Genomic DNA, 18860 nt, shown 5'->3' with positions numbered 1-18860 from the left:
GAAATTTACCTCCTCCAAGGGCTCGAAGGGGGGAGATGCTAGCCCCCTGAGCACTACTGAAAGATCCCACTGGGGGATAGGTTTCAGTATAGTAGGCTTTAGTCTTTCAGCTCCCTTCAGGAAGCGTTTAATGAGTGGGTCCCGAGAATGTGGCCTGTTGAGACAGGCCGAGATGGCATAAACCTGTACCTTCAAGGTAGCTGGAGATAGGCCTCTATCTAATCCATCTTGAAGAAATTGAAGTATCGCAGGAAGGGGCGGATCTGCGGACGCCACCTGTCTGGAATCACACCATGCCACGAAGATTCTCATGATCCTGGAGTAGGCCTTCTTTGTAGACTCTGCTCGGGAATGCGACAAAGTTCTCAGGACCGACTCGGAAAGCCAATTCTATGTTGGGAAGGGACTGATCAACCTCCAGGCTGTCAGGTTGAACCTGTGCAGATCTGGGCAGAGGTGAGTGTCCCACGACACCAGGGTCTGCTCCGGGGGGAGTCTCCAGTATTGTCCCCGACTCATCTGAATGAGCTGGGTAAACCAGGATCTTCTGGGCCAAAACGGTATGATGGCTATTACCGAGGCCTGATCCTGACGGATTTTCATCAATACCCTCGGTATCATGGAAAACGGAGGGAAGATGTAAGCCAGCCTGAACCTCCACGGTATTGACAGAGCATCTATCGCCAGGGGGTTGTCTTCCCTGTAGAGGGAACAGAACCTCAGCACCTTGGCGTTGAACCTGGTTGCCATGAGATCCACTTCTGGCATACCCCATCTGTGAACTAGCTGCCTGAAGATCTCCGGATGCAGAGACCACTCCATGGTCGGTAATCCTCGACTTAAGCGGTCCGCCTCGAATATGAACGGCAGATAGATGGGAAAGGTTTGTCTCTGCCCACCGAAGAATCACCCCGATCTCTGACAGAAGGGGCAATGATCTTGTGCCTCCCTGTTTGTTTATATAGAGAACTGCAGTCATATTGTCTGACTGGACTTTCACTGCTTTGCCCCGGATCTGAGGGGCAAAGTGAAGGAGGGCTAGCCGGATAGCTCGCATCTCGCGAAGATTGGAAGAAAGACGCCGCTCCAGAGGAGACCAAGATCCCTGTATTGGGGATCCGTCCAGGTGAGCGCCCCAGCCTACAAGGGACGCGTCTGTAGTCAATATGACCCAAGCTGGTTGGGTCATAGACTTCCCTGGTGGTAGCTGAAACCACCATCTGAGGGAATTCCGGGTTTGACCGGACAGGGAGCACAGGGAATCTAGCCCCGCAGGGCTGCCGTTCCATAGGTGTAAGACCTCCGACTGAAGAGGACGGAGGTGCCATAGCGCCCAAGGGACTGCATCCGCAGCCGCTGATATGAGCCCCAGCATCTTCATGAGAGTCCGGATAGAGACTCGACGAGGGACATAAAGGACCTTTGCCAGGTCCTGAATCCGCGCTCTCCTTTCTGGAGTCAACCGGAGGGACATCTCCACAGAGTCGACCACGAATCCTAAGTAATGGATTGAAGTCGATGGGCTCACATTCGACTTCTGCCAGTTGATAATCCAGCCTAGGCGGAAGAGAAAAGAGATTGCGACCTGAAGATGGTGGGTAAGGATCGGAACTGAAGAGGCTATGAAAAGCCAATCGTCCAGATAAGGAATAATAGTCAGTCCTTGAAGTCTCAAAGCTTCCACCACCGACACCACCACCTTGGTGAAGATAAGGGGGGGCAGAAGAGATTCCGAAGGGAAGCGCGGCGAACTGAAAGTGCCTGCGAACCCCTGAAATCTGGACCGCGATCCTGAGGAGTTTCCGGGACGCGGAATGGATCGGAATGTGAAGATACGCATCCTTGAGGTCCAGAGTAGCCATGACGTCCCCAGGGTTGAGGATATGGCTGACTGACCTTATGGTTTCCATGCGAAACCTTGTTTTCCTTATAAATCGATTGAGAAATCTCAAGTCGATGATCATCCGGAGATCTCCCGTCTTTTTGGGAACCAGGAACACTGGTGAATAAATCCCTAGGCCCCTCTCCCCTGCCGGCACCTCCTCTAGGGCTCCCTTGGAAATATAGTCCTGAATGTAAGCTTCTAGGACCACTTGTTTGGCAGACCCAAAGTTTCGTGTGGCGATGAATCTCTCTGGGGGGAGAGAGATAAGATCTACCCGGTACCCGAGGGAAACTATGCCCTGGACCCAGGGGTCTGCAATCAACCGGCTCCAAGAGTCTTTGAAATGGGTAAGACGACCCCCCACGGGAATCTGGGGGAGGGGTACGGGAAAATCTATGGGAGATACTGCAGGGGCAGCAGGGCTTATCCAAGAGCCTCGAAGAGGCCCATAGTCAGGAGGGTTTTGCCTCCCTGGTGGGTTTACGGGAGCGTCTCGAATATTTACGAGATGGTCCCCCCCAATCTCTGCGCCTAGACTGCTGCCCTGGACGACCTCCGCCTTTCTTCTCCTGCCTGGGGCGTCCCCGAAAGGGCTGCTGGGGGAGGCTCTTCCCCTTTTTATCGGAGAGCCCCTCCATTATCTTGTCCAATTCGGACCCGAATAGCCTATCCGGTTCGAAGGGGAGCCCACAAAGATTGAACTTGGACGCGTTATCAGCGATCCAAGGTTTCAGCCAGAGTGGTCTGCGGGCAGCTGAAACTAGGGCCATAGTTTGGCGGCCAGCTTCAGCTGCATCTGGGTAGAATCGACCAGAAAGTCCATGGCCAGATTGGCCGACTTGAAGGCTGCCAGGATATCATCCCTTCATACGCTCTGATCAACGTCCGTCTGGATTCAGTTAAGCTTAGAGCGTAAATAGGCGGCTACCTCCGTGGCCGCAATAGAAGTTGATGCGGAGGCAGCAGCCGCCACGTAACTCCTCCTAAGGGTGCACTCTGCCCTCCGGTCTAGAGGGTCCTGCAGACTAGACCCATCGTCTGCAGGAACTAGAGTGCGCCGGGACAACTTGGCAATAGCCATGTCCACCTTGGGAACGGAACCCCACGATTCCACCAAGGGTTTAGCCATCGGGTACATCAGTTTGAATTTTCTAGTGAGAACTGGACCTTTCTCAGGCTTTCTCCATTCCGTGCGCATCACGGAGAGAAGGGTCTCATCCGCTCTAAAGACACGCTGTGTCCGTCCGGCGGGATCGGAGGACTCCCCCATGTCAACATCATGGTCCCCCGATCTGATGGACTTGAGTAACTTCTGCGTCTTTTCTGGAGGTAAAAAGCAAGAAGTAGATTCTTCTTCCTCAGAAGAAGAAGACCCCGGAGAACAGGGGGTAGGTCTTTCGACCGGTGCGACCACCTCCATGGGAGTCTGAGAGGGTCCTGGTAGCCTCTCATTCAGCAGCCGCACCACTCCCTTAATGGAGTCATCCACGTATGTCTTCGTCCACTGAAACATTTCTTGCATCGTGGGTTCCGTGGATGCCATGCGACAACTCTCACATCTGGCATTCGTAACACGCCAGATGCTTCCTCTTGGCCCCAGCTTTACGCTGATCCGGATCCTTAGGGGAAGCCATAGTCCAGCACTAGCAGAAAATAGAGCTGTAAAAGAGGAAACCACAATCCCAAGCCAAGCAATACTAAATATCTCAAGGCACAGGGAACTCTGGAGCTAGCTTGTGAAAGCGACGCAACCAGAGCACTGACTGACAGGCTCTGGGCGCTTAAGAGGAGGAAGCCCCGCCCCCTGGGCGGGGCCTCAATCGTAACTAGCCCAGAGGGATAACAGAGCCTAAACAGGCTCAGCAAGCCCTAAATGTCTCCCCCACCTAATCCTGGATCCCAGGGTGACATGGGGAGAAAGTTTTAATAGAAGTAGTGAGGTTTAAACCCTCACGGCATCGCTATGGAAAAACCGGAAGTGACGTAGCGCACCTAGTGCCGCCACATGCGGCGAGAGAAGGACGGGATACCGCAGCACTCGAGTGGAAGAAGAGGGGAGGGGACACCCCCCTCCCCGACAGTACCCCAGCGGCACCCGACGGCCATAGCGCCGCTCACATGTGGCGAGGGAGGACGGGATACCACAGCTGGGTTCAAAGAAGAGGGGAGGGGACACCCCTCACCCCGACGGTACCCCAGATAGAAACGCCGACCAGCCTATAATAAAGGCAATGAGAGGCCATGGAGGGCAAACTTTAGATTTAAAGAAAAATAGAGCCCCTAGCACTCTTCAGCTCCCTGAGGGGGAGCGACACCGCCAGTCCACCTGTCCAGAGGACATAAAAAAAACACGGTGGGCTGGGGGGTGATCTCCTCCCTTTCAGGGAGCTGAAGATCGTTTATTGGTTCTTGGGCTCATTAAAATTCCGCCGGTCCTACCAGTCCACAGGGGCAGTTAACCCCATCTGTGCTGCTGGTAGGACGTAAGGGAATGTAGAATTTATTGAGAAAGGTGGAACTTGATGGACAAACCTATATTACTATGTCCTCACTCCAGTGACATCACCGTTCCCATGAGACTCAGTTTGAAATATCTGCTTTAAAGAGGTTTTATGGTTTGCATCAACATCCTGACTATGAAGGTTGCTGTCAATTTGTAATGTATTTATTTTCCCTTTATTACTTCTATGTGGTCACATGACCATGTCCATGGAGCTATTTCTTATTTCCTGTGAGGGTAGTGATAGGGGAGTGTCTATGTAACTAGTTTGGTGGGAGGAGCTATAAACTAGCTGGGCGTTGTTAGGGGCAGTGATACGGGAGTGTCTATGTAACTAGTTGGGTGGGAGGAGCTATAAACTAGCTGGGGGTTGTTAGGGGCGGTGCTGGAGAAGGAGAAGTGCATCCTGGGTTTGGCTGGATACAGGAACAGGAAGTGCTGCATACAGGAAGGAAACAAACCAGAGGGATCGGTTTACATGGTGAAAAAAGTCCAAATTGAAAAAGTAAAAAGCACAGGGAAGCTGTACATGAGGTGAGCAGCTACATGAGCATGTCTGCTAAACACCATAGTAATCCCAGAATACCCCTTTTCAGCTGTACCTGTACCTACATGAGCATGTCTGCTAAACACCATAGTAATCCCGGAATACCCCTTTAAGCTGTACCTGTACCTACATGAGCATGTCTGCTAAACACTATAGTAATCCCGGAATACCCCTTTAAGCTGTACCTGTATTCTGATGACTGGATGGTTACGATGTGAAGAACGGGTTACATTTGCTACATTACATGTATTTTTTCAGGAAATAAAACATGGATTATGGTAGAATCTCCAGTTTCTCGGTTGTTTGACATTACATATTGAGAGAACTGATCCGTCTATTTCTCCAGAAAATTTAATTACGCTATCGTGTTACCAGTAATCCGTGCACAGCCGTAAACATGTCCGAGGGATGTGGTATCATTCAGAACAATCTGGAGGGGGCGACTCTCACGGTGGGGTTATGTAGAGGTGGAATGGACAAAGGGTGGTGTGTTGCCTCAGCAAACAGTTCAATCAAATTAAAGTGAACCTGTCACATTAACCCCTTAGTGACTGCCAATAGGCTATTTTACGACGGTCACGAAGAGAGTAGAGGCTCAGATCTCACATGAAAGCCATGCTCCTGATCTAACAGCCCAGTTCAGCAGAATTACCGATCATAGCTGTTTAACACCTTAGATGCCACGGTCAATAGCAACAATGGCATCTAAGTGGTTTAGAGAGAGGGGGCTTACTATGCCTCCCATCAGTGCCCTGCGAATGCAGGGTGTCAATGTATTTGCATGGCAACTGTAACACCCCAGAGTGGTGTTATCACTTCTGCACCCGGCTACTGTCTTTAATGGTCTAATATCATGTAATCTGGCATATTTATTTCCAGGTCTCTCAAAACTGTGCATTCCTAATAATGTTGTGTAACTGTTGTAGAACATGTAAAAAACCCGAGAGATTAATTGCCAAAGAGAGTAAAACTAACCCTAAAATGTTCTTCAATTATATAAATGTTAAAAAGTATAAATCTGAAGGTGTCGGCCCTTTAAAGAGTAATGAGGCTCCCCCAGAGCAGAGAGCGACGAGGAGAAAGCAAAGCTGTTAAATATTTTTTTCTCCAATGTATTCACTGAGGAAAATAAACTGTCAGATGACATGCTGAATGTAAAAATAAATTCCCCATTAAAAGCGTCCTGTCTGACCCAGGAAGAAGTACATCAGCGACTTAAAAAGATCAAAATAGACAAATCGCCAGGACCGGATGGCATACACCCCCGTATCCTAAGGGAATTAAGTAATGTCATAGCCAGACCCTTATTTCTGATATTCTCAGACTCTATACTGACAGGGAATGTTCCACAGGATTGGCGCATGGCAAATGTGGTGCCAATATTCAAAAAGGGTCCAAAAACAGACCTCGGAAACTATAGGCCGGTAAGTTTAACATCTGTTGTGGGTAAACTGTTTGAAGGTTTTCTGAGAGATGCTATCTTAAAGCATCTTAACGGAAATAAGCAAATAACGCCATATCAGCATGGCTTCATGAGGGATCGGTCATGCCAAACTAATTTAATCAGTTTCTATGAGGAGGTAAGTTCTAGACTTGACAGCGGCGAATCAATGGATGTCGTGTATCTGGACTTCTCCAAAGCATTTGACACTGTACCACATAAAAGGTTAGTATATAAAATGAGAATGCTCGGACTGGGAGAAAACGTCTGTATGTGGGTAAGTAACTGGCTCAATGATAGAAAACAGAGGGTGGGTATTAACGGTACACACTCAGATTGGGTCACTGTCACTAGTGGAGTACCCCAGGGGTCAGTATTGGGCCCTATTCTCTTAAATATATTTATTAATGATCTTGTAGAAGGCTTGCATAGTAAAGTATCAATTTTCGCAGATGACACTAAACTGTGTAAAGTAATTAACACTGAAGAGGACAGTATACGGCTGCAGATGGATCTGGATAGATTGGAGGCTTGGGCAGATAAGTGGCAGATGAGGTTTAACACTGACAAATGTAAGGTTATGCACATGGGAAGAAATAATGCAAGTCACCCGTACATACTAAATGGTAAAACACTCGGTAACACTGACATGGAAAAGGATCTAGGAATTTTAATAAACAGCAAACTAAGCTGCAAAAACCAGTGTCAGGCAGCTGCTGCCAAGGCCAATAAGATAATGGGTTGCATCAAAAGGGGCATAGATGCCCGTGATGAGAACATAGTCCTACCACTTTACAAATCACTAGTCAGACCACACATCGAGGACTGTGTACAGTTAAGGGCTCCTGTGAACAAGGCAGACATAGCAGAGCTGGAGAAGGTCCAGAGGAGGGCAACTAAAGTAATAACTGGAATGGGGCAACTACAATACCCCGAATGATTATCAAAATTAGGGTTATTCACGTTAGAAAAAAGACGACTGAGGGGAGATCTAATTACCATGTATAAATATATCAGGGGTCAGTACAGAGATCACTCCCATCATCTATTTATCCCCAGGACTGTGACTGTGACGAGGGGACATCCTCTGCCTCTGGAGGAAAGAAGGTTTGTACACAAACATAGAAGAGGATTCTTTACGGTAAGAGCAGTGAGACTATGGAGCTCTCTGCCTGAGGAGGTGGTGATGGTGAGTACAATAAAGGAATTCAAGAGGGGCCTGGATGTATTTCTGGAGCATAATAATATTACAGGCTATAGCTACTAGAGAGGGGTCGTTCATCCAGGGAGTTATTCTGATTGCCTGATTGGAGTCGGGAAGGAATTTTTTATTCCCCTAAAGTGGGGAAAATTGGCTTCTACCTCACAGGGTTTTTTTTTTTTGCCTTCCTCTGGATCAACTTGCAGGATGACAGGCCGAACTGGATGGACAAATGTCTTTTTTCGGCCTTATGTACTATGTTACTATGTTACTATGTAACTGTTCATGTAAGGTGCCTGGAGGTGGCAGCAAACACGGCAGAGCTGTACAGAACGGACACGGAAAGAAAATACGTTTGTGTGCATGAGCCCTTACTTGAGTAAACTTGCATCCAAACAATGTTCAGTCATTCTCTTGGTTCCAGCAGGCTTTGACATAAACTGGCAGGCACACTTGATAACTCTGCTGTGCTAAACTCGGCTTGGGCCTGGCTACTGGATTTTCGGTCGGTTCTGGTATCCCTGGATTGGGGTGCTTTGGCTGTTGTCCCCCTCCTAACACTCAGTAAGTAAAATAGCAAGGAGTCAGGGGGCTCTATGATCTACTTGCCTTTGGAGAGACTCCTGCCGCAGCTGGAGAACTTTTTCCCCCTGCTGCTGCTTCTTTCATGTCCTCTCAGCTCCACTATCGAGTCTAAACTGGAATCAACTAGAACCGTAAATCCTCCCTTTGGTAGGAAGCAGGACTGGCCCAGTTCTGCCGAAAATGGGGAGAATAGAATGGTGAGTTCCATTCTATCTAGAAATCTCTCTGCCACCTGCTGGTAAACCATGCATATGACATGTACAAAACAGTTGCATAACAATAATATCAATGCACAATTGTGAAGGACCTGGAAATATATACAAAGATGACATTGGTGTTAGCAATAAAAGACAGTAGCATGGTGAAAGAATAGTAATACCCACAAAAAATATGCCAAATATCGTTAAGTGAATGAAAAAGTAAAAAAGTTACGATGCTTGGAAGGTGAGGATGAAAAGATGAAAATGAAAAAATAAAAATAGGCTGTGGGCTGAAAAGGTTATTGGGCAGTGAACTTTCTATTTTTGCACTGTAAACTTGTTCTTTATCCATTCAATCAAGACACAGCCTAACTGAGACCCTGCCAAACCTTGTTTAAAGGCCATGCACACCTTCAGAGGCAATTTTTTTTTATTTTTATGATTGCATGTCACTAATTGTTGGCTAAAAATCATTTTTTCAATTGGCCTTTATTAAAAATATTGAGGTTTTTCTGCCACAAAGGGTTAACTGTTTTTCTAGCTTTCACTTTGTGGCGGTCAGGGGCGTAGCTATAGAGGGTGAAGAGGTAGCAGTCGCTACCGGGCCCGGCACCCTTGTGGTGCATAAGAAGACGTAATAAGAAGTATTATAGAAAGTGCATGCTGGTCAAGTTACACCTCTGGCTGGAGGGAAGGGGTTAGGTCAAGAATTTGACATGGGGGGGGGGTGCCATTTAAAGGACTGAGGGAAGGGGGGCTGAACTCTTGCATCAGAGCCCTCATCTAATAACCCTTATCTCTAAACTACTGAGAGGTCATAGACACCTATTTAAGCCACATTGTTGGCTAGTAGAGAACCCGGCGGTCGGTTCGCGGCAAACTTTGCTTGTTTGTGATTCGCCGAACATATGGCGATATTCGCACCCGACATATTCTTTTACATTGTAAAGAACTTTGACCCATGACACATCCATCAGGTGGTACAGGACAGCCAATTGAAAAGTTTCAGCACATGGACATACCCCCTACCTTATAAATAGACCCGATCTGGCGGCCATTTTACATTCAGTCTTTTGTCAGTGTAGGGAGAGGTTGCTGTGTGGAGCAGGGACAGACTGTTAGGGACACCAAACGCTAGCTAATAGGGCCACAAAAGTCATTTTAAGGACTGGTATAGGTGTGCTATTGATAGGTGTGATATACTGAGGGGTGTGATATACTTATAATATACTTTCTAACATAGAAAGTATATTATAGTATATTATAGTGCAGTGGTGAGCGGTTTTGCCAAACACAAAAAATAAATATAACTGGTGTGATATACCAGTTGCCCCCCCCCCAAAAGAAAAACTGATAGAAGCGGGGTGTTATATACCAATAATATACTTTCTTTATAGTGCATTGTACAGCAGTATTTGTTTGCGGTTTTGCTGCGTTCCCTCTGCTACACACAGTGACAAACAGTATTGGAAAAAACAATTATAACTTGTGTGCGCATGCGCGTACGCGAAAATTATATTGCCGATATTTCGCATTGAAAAAAATAATGAATGGAGATCGCAAATTCAAATAATACATCTGGTATGTCACTGTCCATGTTGTGGGACTATTTGTGCACTTCTAGTAATTATTTATTGGCTGCAAATATGAGCTGAAGATGTTTCAGGTTCGCCTGCCATTAAAATGAATGGGACCTGCCGCAAACTTGCGGTTCGTGAACATTTGATCGCGTTCGCGAACCGTCCCTGCAGATGTTCGTCCATCACTAATTATCAGTAAGATAAGGATTGAGCTAAAATAAGTGTTTAGGAGGTCAGAGAGCAGAGATAAGGAGTTCGTCTGCTCCTGGTCTGACGGAAAAGACAGAAAATCCAAAGGGTGCTACCAGAGCATCTCAGCTCTGTACAGAAAAAAAGACACCATATTTTTAATAAAGACCAATTAAAAAAAAAAATTTTAGCTCAAAATGAGTACAATGCAATAATAAATTTAAAAAAATGCCCCCAAAGGTGTACATAGTCTACATAGAGATCTCACACCGTGAAATTCTGGTCAGATAAAAAGAAAACAAATGGCGTTCGAGTTTGGATCAATAACGTTTCAGTTATATTTTCTGAACCTATTTTTCAGAATGGAGCTGATTGTTGTTTTTATACTGATCAGCCATAACAGGTGAAAGGCTGGAAGGGGCAATCCTGATTTGTAATATGGCCCCAAACTTAAAGGGGTTATCTAATGATTAATTTAAGAAATGAAAATCAGACATCATATAGTATATGACAGTCTCTTTCTAGCAAAGCTAGAACCAGCCCTGTACTTCACATGGATCCAGAGATCTCCCCATTCTTTGCGCAAATTGCTCTGCTGGATTTATTTGGCAGCTTAGGGGAGTATCCTTTCTCAGAGGGCGTGTCCTGACTGCTGCAGCTAGTGGCAGTTGAAGGATGGAACTGAGCTTCTGTTTACTTCTCAATGAGAAGGACAGAGCAAACAGCAGGTGGCGCTATACAGATAGATTTCATTGAATAACTCAGTAGCTGTAATACATTTTTTATTACATGCAATTACAAAAGTATTCAGATCCAGGTGCTGGACTGAAAACTGTAGAATATTATTCATGGGACAACCCTTTTAACATCAGAAATTAACACACTTTGGAGAAGTAAAACCACTGCTGCAACCAGAACGGTAAATATGGAAATTCATAGGGAGCTCCCAAGTCTTCAACAACGTGTTGAGGGTAAGACGATGACCTCATTTATGAACGGACTGCAGGAATTGATGGCAGTGGAGAAGGGTATAGACTGAGGAACAAGGGTCTATCACTTTCACGAATGCTGACATTGTGCTATGGGTTCAGATCATACTAGGTCTCAGAAGTCAACCACTGCAGAGAGAGAGTCCTGCAGGAGAGCGAGAACGAAATTTGTACACCAGGTGCTGAAGAAAGTAGTCACTAGAGAAAAGGAAGAACAAGATGGGACAAGTGCAGCAACACAACAGGTGAAGTCAGTATCTGAAAGGGAAAAGATAATGGGGGCCTGAATGAAGTCCCTAGAAAGGATGGCGTGTCTCTGTTTAAAGGGTTTGTCACCAGATTTAACCCTATTAAGCTAGCTGACATTAGCGATGTGCTAATGTCAGCTAAACCTATTCCTACTTTTATCTATGCCCCCGTTACGCCAGAAATCTAACTATTATAATATGCTAATTAGCCTCTAGGAGCAGGGGGGGCTCCATTCTCCCACCTTTGTCGCCTCCCTCCAAGTCCTGATTGACAGGGCCAGGCAGCGCTCTCATCTGTCTGCCAGCCCTGTGCTCTGGTGAAATCTCGCGCCGTTCGGTATTTGGCGCAGGCGCGGTGAGGAAGCTGGCAGCCTGCAAGCGTCTTTCCCTCACTACGCCTGCGCCGAATGCTGAACGGTGCGAGATTTCACCAGAGCACAGGGCTGGCAGACAGATGAGAGCGCTGCCTGGCCCTGTCAATCAGGACTTGGAGGGAGGCGAAAAAAGGTGGGAGAACGGAGCCCCTAGAAGCAGGAACAACGCCCCCCCCCCCCCCCCCCCGCTCCTAGAGGCTAATTAGCATATTACAAAAGTTAGATTTCTGGCGTAACGGGGCATAGATAAAAGTAGGAATAGGCTGGTTAGGTTTAGCTGACATTAGCACATCGCTACTGTCAGCTAGCTTAATAGGGTTAAATCTGGTGACAGAAACCCTTTAAGCATTTTTTGTGGTGGTCGCTGACTCATACATTGGCCCCAGTGCATTTACCATTAGTCCATCAAACTCTTTCAATATGTTCATCCTCCACCATCACTCCCTTTCTCTGGCCCCAGATTGAAATGTCCAGTTGCATCTCTGCTACAGTTGGGTGTTGACTGCCATGAGATGCACGCCCTCCTCCTGCCACAAAACAAGACAGAAATAGGTCTCAAACGTGGTATTTTCCATGGTGGTCACTTAGGACCCAGTGTCTTTTGTTAATTTATTTTGAAAACCATGTATCATTTCCTTTTCTTTTCACTTCACACATACTTGCTACTTTGTGTCGGTTTATTACATAAAATCCCCAAAAAATACATTTAAGTTTGTGGTTGTAACGTGAAAAACGTGTACTTATTCAAGGCACTGTAGCAAGTCTCTCTTTACTTAGTGTATAATATAACTTGTTGTACATCCAGCAGGAATAAAGGGGTCGTCTCACTTCAGTAAGTTGCATGTATCATGTAGAGAAAGTTAATACAGCCACTTACTAATGTAATGTTATTATCCATATTGCTTCCTTTGCTGGCTGGATTCATTTTTCCATCACATTATATACCGCTCGTTTCCATGGTGGTGGTCGTGCTCCATGGTGGTGGTCGTGCTTGCACACTATAGGAGAAAGCACCCGCCTCTCTGGTGGCACCCGCCTCTCTGGTGGCCGGGACCATGGGAGCGCACATAGGCTAGTGCTTTTTCCTATATTGTGCAAGCACGACCACCACTTATAGATTGCAGGGTGGTCTGTAACCATGGAAACGAGCAGTGTATACTGTAATAGAAAAATGAATCCAGCCAGCAAAGGAAGCAATATGGATAACAATATATTAGTAAGTGGATTGTATTAACTTTCTCTACATGACAAATGCCACTTACTGAAGTGAGTCAACCCCTTTAAGTACAAAGTGCATATTCTGGCACCAGATGAGAAGGTATAGCTGGTATGGCTGGTTGGATGGCAATTTAATGGCATTTGTGGTTGTGGATATAGGTGTCCACTGTGATACTGGTTTGATATTTGTCTGGCCTGGTTGTTAGCTAGGGGATGGTGTCTGAGCCATAGTCCCTCACCTGCAGCAGTGTCTGTAAAGCTGTAATTTCGCTCATCACTCCGCTGACTTGCCACACTGATGCTTTCTCGAAGAATTAGATACGGTTACTAGGAGCAGGAGCTCTGACATGGGCTATCTCTCTATTCATTCTCTGGACTGGAACTCCTCCTCCTGGCAGAAAGTAGGACCAACCCACTCCTACCAAGAGGGGAGGGAAAAAGTGGTTAGCCCTGTTCCTGCCATCCATTGCCAAACATTACCCATTACCTCCTCTATGGGTAATTATGTATTATGTATTGTACATAACATAAATATAACAATACGTAATACAATAACAGCAATTGCAGATACTCCCAGGTCTGGGCTGTTGCAGGTGCCTACTGCAACTTACCTGTATAGGGCCCTGAAATTCCTGTTGGCAGCCCTGGTGACCCTAGGATAGCAGTGACCTCTTTCAGCAGGATAATGGCCGACCACACAGTGCTGGAAAAACAAGTCAAATCATGAGTAAGTGCCTCGCAACTTACAGGATCTGCTGCCAACATCTTGGTGCCAAATACCACAGGAAACCTTCCGAGGTCTTGTGGAGGCCATACCTCAACATGTCAGAACTTTATACAGAGATTTCACTTAATACAGATGGGTAGACATCAAGGATCTGGCTACCAGAGGCTTTACATCTCACTAGGTCATTATCTCTATACCTTACAAATTGCTATTGACCGGCATGTGGTTATTATAGCATATAATATATTCACATACTAACTGGTCTGCATTCTCCACCACATTCTCCAACATGACAAAGACTCTGTGCCTTTGATATTTAACAGCCCAATAAATAGTTTCTCTACTACATCACCCAACATTTGCAGTAACACACCATCCGTAACTAATGTTTTTGACCTGGAACGTTTGAAGACTTTAACTCTGTGTTATTTCCCTTTTAACACACTCACAAGCCCCATTACATGGATGATAAAAAAAAATATATATATATAGGTTTATTAGTATGACCTTGCAATTGCTACACAGATGTCTTAAAGGACCCCTATTCAGAATACAGCTCCCAGTGATAGAACCCCTACAAAGCTGTTATCACAGGGGAGATGCTGGACATGGCTCTAGGTAATGAAGGGGATGGGACCTATGAGTAGACAATTCTGTTTTCTGCAGCTCACTAGTCAGGTTGGTTTGCTGTGTAGACTGGAACAATATGAGCAGAGTCACATCAGTATCATTAGAGGGCATGGGCTCATACTTTGGGGTATTGGATTGGGATGTCATGGCCTGAGAGGGGTATTTGATGGAGGATGTTAGTCACTGCTTGGGAAAATTATTTCTCAGGAATATTTTGGCCAAGCTTTATTTTACTGCATTCATCCTTCATCAAACTGGAAGAAATTTAAGGCTAGACGCTAAGGCCACTATTAAAGGGGGTTTCCAGAGCTTAACCTCTTAAGGACACAGGGCGTACAGGTACGCCCTGATGTCCTGGTACTTAAGAACACAGGGCGTAACTGTACGTCCTGTGTAGTTCCGATCTACAGCGGGCGGTGATCGGAACTGGGTGCCTGCTAAAATCAATCAGCAGGCACCCTGGGACAATGCGCAGGGGGGTCCCGTGACCCCCCCCCCCCCCCGTATCGGCGATCGCTGCAAACCGCAGGTCAATTCAGACCTGCGGTTTGCGGCGTTTACGGGTCGTTGCAGGTCGTTGTGATCGGAGGTGCCATCAGGTCCCCGTGCTGCTGTAATGGGGACCCAATGGCATCGGCGCTGCCTTCTGGTGAAGAGAGCCTGTGAGATCCAGCCCCCTGTATTACTCATACAGCCAATGCATTCCAATACAGAAGTATTGGAATGCATTGTAAAGGGGATTAGGCCCTCAAAAGTTGAAGTCCCAAAGTGGGACAAAAAATAAAGTGTAAAAAAGAGTTGAAAAAATAAAGTTTTCCCCCAAAAAATTGAAAGTTTCAAGTAAAAAAATTGTAAAAGTAATTTCCCCCAAATAAAGTAAAAAAATAATAATAAAAAATAGGGGAAGTAGACATATTAGGTATCGCCGCGTCCATATTGACCAGCTCTATAAACATATCACTTGACCTAACCCCTCAGACGAACATCGTAAAAAATAAAAAATAAAAACTGTGCTAAATAAACCATTTTTTGTCACCTTACATCACTAAAAGTACAACAGCAAGCGATCAAAAAGGCGTATGCCCACCAAAATAGTACCAATCTAACCGCCACCTTATCCCGCAAAAAATGAGCCCCTACCTAAGACAATCCCCCCAAAAATAAAAAAAACTATGGCTCAGAATATGGAGACACTAAAACATCAATTTTTTTTGTTTTTAAAAAGCTGTTATTGTGTAAAACTTAAGTAAATTTAAAAAAGTATACATATTAGGTATCGCCGAGTCCGTAATAACCTGCTCTATAAAAATATCACATGACCTAACCCCTCAGGTGAACACCGTAAATAAAAATAAAAAACGGTGTGAAAAAAGCCATTTTTTGTCACCTTACATTGCAAAAAGTTTAATAGCAAGTGATCAAAAAGTCATATGCACCCCAAAATAGTGCCAATCAAACCGTCATCTCATCCCACAAAAAATGAGACCCTACCTAAGATATTCGCCCAAAAACTGAAAAAACTATGGCTCTCAGAATATGGAGACACTAAAACATGATATATTTTTAGTTTCAAAAAGGAAATCATTGTGTAAAACTTACATAAATAAAAAATAGTATACATATTAGGTATTTCCGCGTCCGTAATAACCTGCTCTATAAAAATATCGCATGACCTAACCCCTCAGGTGAACACCGTAAATAAAATAAAAAAAGGTGCAAAAAAAGCAATTTTTTGTCACCTTACATCACAAAAAGTGTAATAGCAAGCGATCAAAAAGTCATACGCACCCCAAAATAGTGCCAATCAAACCGTCATCTCATCCCACAAAAATCATACCCTACCCAAGATAATCGCACAAAAACTGAAAAAACTATGGCTCTCAGACATTGGAGACACTAAAACATGATTTTCTTTGTTTAAAAAATGAAATCATTGTGTAAAACTTACATAAATAAAAAAAATAGTATACATATTAGGTATCGCCGCGTCCGTGACAACCTGGTCTATAAAAATACCACATGATCTAACCTGTCAGATGAATGTTGTAAATAACAAAAAATAAAAACGGTGCCAAAACAGCTATTTCTTGTTACCTTGCCTCACAAAAAGTGTAATATAGAGCAACCAAAAATCATATGTACCCTAAAATAGTACCAACAAAACTGCCACCCTATCCCGTAGTTTCTAAAATGGGGTCACGTTTTTGGAGTTTCTACTCTAGGGGTGCATCAGGGGGGCTTCAAATGGGACATGGTGTCAAAAAACCAGGCCAGCAAAATCTGCCTTCCAAAAACCGTATGGCATTCCTTTCCTTCTGCGCCCTGCCGTGTGCCCGTACAGCAGTTTACGACCACATATGGGGTGTTTCTGTAAACTACAGAATCAGGGCCATAAATATTAAGTTTTGTTTGGCTGTTAACCCTTGCTTTGTAACTGGAAAAAAAATATTAAAATGGAAAATCTGCCAAAAAAGTTAAATTTTGAAATTGTATCTCTATTTTCCATTAATTCTTGTGGAACACCTAAAGGGTTAACAAAGTTTGTAAAATCAGTTTTTAATACCTTGAGGGGTGTAGTTTCTAAAATGGGGTCATTTTTGGGTGGTTTCTATTATGTAAGCCTCACAAAGTGACTTCAGACCTGAACTGGTCCTTAAAAAGTAGGTTTTTGAAAATTTATGAACAATTTCAAGATTTGCTTCTAAACGTCTAAGCCTTGTAACATCCCCAAAAAAATAAAATGTCATTCCCAAAATGATCCAAACATGAAGTAGACATATGGGGAATGTAAAGTAATAACTATTTTTGGAGGTATTACTATGTATTATAGAAGTAGAGAAATTGAAACTTGGAAATTTGCTAATTTTTCCAAATTTCTGGTAAATTTGATATTTTTTTATAAATAAAAATGATTTTTTTTTTCTCCATTTTACCAGTGTCATGAAGTACAATATGTGACAAATAAGTCAAAGCATTTTAAAGTTATCACCACATAAAGTAACACTGGTCAGATTTGCAAAAAATGGCCTGGTCCTTAAGGTGAAAATGAGCCCGGTCCCTAAGGGGTTAAATGAGTTGTGCAGGCAACATATATTGATGACCTATCCTCAGGATGGGTCATCAGTATCAGATTGTCAGGATCTGACACCCAGCACCCCCGCCGATCAGCTGTTCCATGGGAATGCTATTTCCTCTTTATTATACTGCCTGTCACCTCAGAGGTCTCGGTGGTGCAGTGTAATTACAAGTACTTGCTCCATTCACTGAAAAGGGGTTGTCCCACGAAAAATATTCTACAGTTTTCAAACCAGCCCCTGAATACTTTTGTAATTGCATGTAATTAAAAATGTAGCAGAGCCGCGGAGTTATACAATGAAATGTATCTGTATAGCACCACCTGCTGTTAGTTTTTTCTTATTTCTTTGACCTGCTCACTGAGATGGCCGCACATGCTCAGTTTAATCCTTCATCTGTCTCCTGAGCTGTGATAGGGAGAGCTGAGACACGCCCCCTCAGCTTCAGCAGAAGAGACACTCCCCTTGAGCTGTCTGCTTGATATAAATCTAGCAGAGCAATGAATGTGGAGATCTCTGGATCCATGAGGTACAGGGCTGGTTCTAGCATTGATAGTACTGTATGATGTCTGATTTTCAATTTTTAGTCATGGGATAAACCCTTTAAATGTAGGGAGTACTTGTATTTAAACCAAGCAACTGCTGCAAGGCAGACGACACGCATTGTAATAAAGAGGAAGCAGCATTAGCATGGAGCGCCTCCTCCTCTTCAAGGAGCTGATCGGCAGAGGTGCCGGGTGTTGGACCCCTGCTAATTAGATATTGATGACCTATATTGATCATTGTATACCAGCCACCTAACCAAGGATTGGTCATCAGTATTAAAGTCCTGGAAAACCCCTTAAAGGGGTTATCCGAGTTAACTTAATTTCTCTCTATGGCTTTATTTCTCATATACATTAGTTTTCCTAAATCACTTGCAGTACCTATCTTGTGCCGTTTCTCTGCTATACTAAACAGTCATGTGACCGCCCACGTCATCAGCTGTGACGTTCCGTTTACATGGAGCTCTCTGCTTGTCGGAGTGACTAAGCCATGTAAACGGAACGTCATCAGCCTTGGCCACGCCCCCACCTCTCTGGATTACAGTCCGTGCGGCTGTGAGTTGATCGAGCATGCGCGATCCTCACTTGTGCCGCGGCTACCTCCAAGTTCCTCCCTGCGGCTAATAGCTGATCGCATATGCGCGATCCTCAGGCCAGGCAAAACAAGCAATAGCTTGGGGCCCCGAACTGGTTGGGGCCCCGAGCTGGCCAAGCAGAGTCACAGTCAGAAGATCCAATGGTATAAAATATTCTAACCCCCAGGCGTTCCCATGGTGACGGGGACGCTTGCCTGGTTAGAATATACCATCGGATCTGAGTTTTTCGAGCTCAGTGAGATCGTAAAAAACTCAAATCCGATGGTATATTCTAACCCCCAAGCGTTCCCATGGTGACAGGGACGCTTGCCTGGGGTTTAGAATATACAGG

Source organism: Bufo bufo, chromosome 2 (assembly GCF_905171765.1).
Source record: "Bufo bufo chromosome 2, aBufBuf1.1, whole genome shotgun sequence".
NCBI lineage: Eukaryota > Metazoa > Chordata > Amphibia > Anura > Bufonidae > Bufo > Bufo bufo.
This window is presented reverse-complemented; position numbering follows the sequence as displayed.